This window comes from Scomber japonicus, chromosome 4 (assembly GCF_027409825.1).
Source record: "Scomber japonicus isolate fScoJap1 chromosome 4, fScoJap1.pri, whole genome shotgun sequence".
Classification (NCBI taxonomy): domain Eukaryota; kingdom Metazoa; phylum Chordata; class Actinopteri; order Scombriformes; family Scombridae; genus Scomber; species Scomber japonicus.
This window is the reverse complement of record NC_070581.1, coordinates 35,849,121-35,854,120: the sequence shown is the minus strand read 5'-3', so window position 1 is coordinate 35,854,120 and position 5,000 is coordinate 35,849,121. Positions and strand designations below refer to the sequence as shown.

At 55.1% G+C, this 5,000-nt stretch overlaps 1 protein-coding gene across 1 annotated transcript in view; it reads right to left on the bottom strand.

Moving 5' to 3' along the window:
- LOC128357756 (protein NDRG3-like) overlaps positions 1-5,000 on the bottom strand; it is a 19,410-nt gene that overhangs the window by 9,561 nt on the left and 4,849 nt on the right. The window lies entirely within an intron of this gene.

Below are 5,000 nucleotides of genomic sequence, written 5' to 3'. Positions count from 1 at the left end.
GAGACGGAGACGTTAACAGACTTGTTCTTCACTGGTTGAACAGAAATGATGGACTGATGTCATTTCCCCCTCAGATACAGACGCTGCTCCCTGGTTACAGGACCGGGTCATCCACGGTGCTCCAGGGTTACAGGACCGGGTCATCCACGGTGCTCCAGGGTTACAGGACCGGGTCATCCACGGTGCTCCACGGTGCTCCAGGGTTACAGGACCGGGTCATCCACGGTGCTCCAGGGTTACAGGACCGGGTCATCCACGGTGCTCCGGGGTCACAGGACCGGGTCATCCACGGTGCTCCAGGGTCACAGGACCGGGTCATCCACGGTGCTCCAGGGTCACAGGACCGGGTCATCCACGGTGCTCCACGGTGCTCCGGGGTTACAGGACCGGGTCATCCACGGTGCTCCACGGTGCTCCAGGGTTACAGGACCGGGTCATCCACGGTGCTCCAGGGTCACAGGACCGGGTCATCCACGGTGCTCCAGGGTCACAGGACCGGGTCATCCACGGTGCTCCAGGGTCACAGGACCGGGTCATCCACGGTGCTCCACGGTGCTCCGGGGTTACAGGACCGGGTCATCCACGGTGCTCCGGGGTTACAGGACCGGGTCATCCACGGTGCTCCGGGGTTACAGGACCGGGTCATCCACGGTGCTCCGGGGTTACAGGACCGGGTCATCCACGGTGCTCCAGGGTTACAGGACCGGGTGTTAGCAGCAGCAGAGAGTCCATCTGGAGCGCCCTGGTTCATTCCAGACAGGAACCTTTGCTGCAGCTCTCTCTACTTCCTGTCAGGATCTCTGTCAGTTACTCGTACATGAACGCAACAAGCCCAAAAATACATCTTTAAAACATCCTGTCTCTGATCCGGGTCTCATCAGGCTGAGCAGTGAAACCCAGACCGCTCATCAGCTCCTCCTGGAGGATCCAAGCTGTTCCCAGACCAGCAGAGATATGTAATCCCTCCAGTGTGTTCTGGGTCTCCTCCCAGTTGGACCTGGAACTCCTCTAAAGGGGGGCATCCAGGAGGATCCTGAGCAGGAGCCCAAACCACCTCAGCTGGCTCCTTTCCATGTGAAGGAGCAGCGGCTCTACTCCTAGCCTCCCCCGGATGTCTGAACTCCTGACCCGATCTCTAAGCCCAGACTCTCTCTGATTGGATCCAGCATCTCATTGTTTGGGTCACTACCCAAAGCTGGTGAGCAGAGGTGAGGGTTGGGACGTAGACTGACTGCTGCACTGAGAGCTGCACCTTCAGGCTGCACCCATCCACCTGTCAACCTGTCTGACCCTCACTGTGAACAAGACCCCCAGATACTTAAACCTCTCCGCTTGGGGCAGTACCCCCCCTCCCCCCAAACCTGAGGGGGCAGTCCACCTTGTTCCAGCAAAGCACCATGGCCTCAGATGTGGAGGTGCTGACTCTCATCCCGACCGCTTCACATTAATCTGCAAACCATCCTAGAGCCTGTTGGAGGACTTCACCTGTAGAGTCCAACAGAACAACATAGGCGAGGGTTTGGGCAGGTTGGTGTGGGAGGTGGAGGGGGATATATTTGGGCTGACCTCGACACACAGCACCGGCTCTGGAACCAAACTCCTTGCAGAGAGTCCATAGTTCTGCTGGGGGAATTCAACGCCCACGTGGTCAACGATGGAGATACCTGGAGGGGGGGCGATTGGGAGGAACAGCCCCATCTGAACCTGAGTGGTGTATTGTTATTGGACTTGTGTGCTAGCCATGGATCATAACAGCTCTTCCCAGACCAGCAGAGACATGTAATCCCTCCAGTGTGTTCTGGGTCTCCTCCCAAACCACCTCAGCGGGCTCCTTTCCATGTGAAGGAGCAGCAGCTCTACTCCTAGCCCCCCCCGGATGTCTGAACTCCTGACCCGGTCTCTAAGGCTGAGCCCAGACTCTCTCTGCTTGGATCCAGCGTCTCATTGTTTGGGTCACTACCCAAAGCTGGTGAGCAGAGGTGAGGGTTGGGACGTAGACTGACTGCTGCACTGAGAGCTGCACCTTCAGGCTGCACCCATCCACCTGATCCTGCACCCATCCACCTGATGCTGCACCCATCCACCTGATGCAGCACCCATCCACCTGATGCTGCACCCATCCACCTGATGCTACACCCATCCATCTGATGGATGCAGCACCCATCCACCTGCTGCTACACCCATCCACCTGATGGATGCAGCACCCATCCACCTGATGCTACACCCATCCACCTGATGGATGCAGCACCCATCCACCTGATGCAGCACCCATCCACCTGATGCTACACCCATCCACCTGATGCAGCACCCATCCACCTGATGCTGCACCCATCCACCTGATGCTGCACCCATCCACCTGATGCAGCACCCATCCACCTGATGCTGCACCCATCCACCTGATGCTGCACCCATCCACCTGATGCTACACCCATCCATCTGTCAGTCCATTCATGAAAACGACTCACTGACCTCATTACCATGGACAGACTGAATGGACTAGTATGTTAATCTGATTAATGAACTGACTGTGGAAACACTCTGATCCTATTAATGCATCCTAAACTTATACACACACACACACACACTCACACTCACACTCACACACACACACACACAGACACACACACACACACACACACACACACACACACACACACACACACACACACACACACCAAATATATCTTCTTCTTGTTTAAATCTATGTGTCCTGTTGAGCAGTGATGTCATATGTTGATGTGTTGCAGTGTAAATGTGTGACTGAGTGACAGAGTTAACACAGAGCCTCCAGCTAACAGGCCAAGTGGCTAACAGGCTAAGTGGCTAACAGGCCAAGTGGCTAACAGGCTAAGCTAGCAGCTAACTACTCACCACCCCAACTCCTAAAGAACAGGAGATCTGGTGCAAGTCCACAACATCACACATCCTGACAGAGAGGAGGAGGAGGAGGAAGAGGAGGAGGAGCAGAGGTTAAGAGACAAAGTGATTCATAAAGAGAAACAAAGAAAGAGAGCTGGCTCCTTCAGCCTGCTGGGGGGGGGGGGGGGGTGATAGGATCAACAGCAGTAAGCTGTGCTGTCATTGGCTGAGAGCCTTTAAATCTCCTAACAGCCAACCACTTGTTGCCCTTCAACTGTTTCATCATCTCATTCCTCCTTCTGTTCCTCCTCCTCTTTTCCTCCTCCTCCTCCTCCTCCTTCTGTTCCTCCTCCCTCTCCTCCTTCTGTTCTCCCTCCTCTTTTCCTCCTCCTCCTCCTCCTCCTTCTGTTCCTCCTCCTCCTCCTCTCCTTCCTCTCCCTCCTCCTCTCCTTCCTCTCCCTCCTCCTCTTCCTCTCCCTCCTCCTCCTCTCCTTCCTCTCCCTCCTCCTCTTCCTCTCCCTCCTCCTCCCCTTCCTCCTCCTCCTCCTCTCCTTCCTCCTCCTTCCTCCTCTCCCTCCTCCTTCCTTTCCTTCCTCCTCCTTTCCTTCCTCCTCCTCTCCTTCTGTTCTCCCTCCTCCCCTTCCTCTCCTTCCTCCTCCTCCTCCTCTCCTTCCTCTCCCACCTCCTCTCCTTCCTCCTCCTCCTCTCCTTCCTCTCCCTCCCTCTCCTTCCTCTCCCTCCTCCTCCTTCCTTTCCTTACTCCTCTTCTCCTTCCTCCTCCTTCCTTTCCTTCCTCCTCCTCTCCTTCCTCTCCCTCCTCCTCTCCTTCTTCCTCCTTCCTCCTCCTTCCTCCTTCCTCCTCCTTCCTCCTCATCCTTCCTCCCCTTCCTCTCCCTCCTCCTCTCCTTCCTCCTCCTCCTTCCTCTCCTTCCTCCTCCTTCTTCCTCCCCTTCCTCCTCCCCTTCCTCCTCCTTCCTCTCCTTCCTCCTCTTCCTCTCCTTCCTCCTCCTCTTCCTCTCCCTCCTCTCCTTCCTCCTCCTTCCTTTCCTTCCTCCTCCTCCTTCCTCCCCTTCCTCTCCTTCCTCCTCCTCCTCTCCTCCCTCCTCCCTCCTCTCCTCCCTCCTGTCTTCCTCTCTAATCAGATATGAAACCAGTATGAATCCAGTATGAGTCAGTGGTTTATATGTTTGTGTACTAACAGACTAACAGACTAAGAGATTAGAGTGTAGCAGCATGTGACTGTTCACCTCTAGAATAACTCATTAATCTTGTCACACTGACGTACATGTCCTCAAGTATCAACCAATCAAATGTCATCCCTGCAGTTTCAATGTTTCCTATTTATTTTAAACACAATATGAAATGTATCACACACAACCGCTGCAACAGATGTTTCCATCACAGTTTCCTGTGATGGAAACATCTGTTGCAGCAGCAGGTGGCGCCAGAACGTAAATAAAGCAAAACCCACTGACAGCTGAGAAACACCCAGAGTCTGACCAGCGTCTCTACTGGGAGACTCATCTGGTCTCATCTGGTCTCATCTGGTCTCATCTGGTCTGATCTGACAAACACATTCTTCACTGAATCATTTATCATCACAGCGTTCAGTATCAGGCTCCGCTAGCTTCTGCTCCGCTAGCTTCTGCACCAGTCAGTAGCTTCTGCTCCGCTAGCTTCTGCACCGGTAGCTTCTGCTCCGCTAGCTTCTGCACCGGTAGCTTCTGCTCCACTAGCTTCTGCTCCGGTAGCTTCTGCTCCGCTAGCTTCTGCTCCGGTAGCTTCTGCTCCGCTAGCTTCTGCACCAGTCAGTAGCTTCTGCACCAGTCAGTAGCTTCTGCACCAGTCAGTAGCTTCTGCTCCGCTAGCTTCTGCACCGGTAGCTTCTGCTCCGCTAGCTTCTGCTCCGGTAGCTTCTGCACCGGTAGCTTCTGCTCCGCTAGCTTCTGCTCCGGTAGCTTCTGCACCGCTAGCTTCTGCACCGGTAGCTTCTGCACCGCTAGCTTCTGCTCCGCTAGCTTCTGCTCCGCTAGCTTCAGCTCCGCTAGATTCTGCTCCGCTAGCTTCTGCACCAGTCGGTAGCTTCTGCTCCAGTCGCTAGCTTCTGCACCGGTAGCTTCTGCTCCGCTAGCTTCTGCACC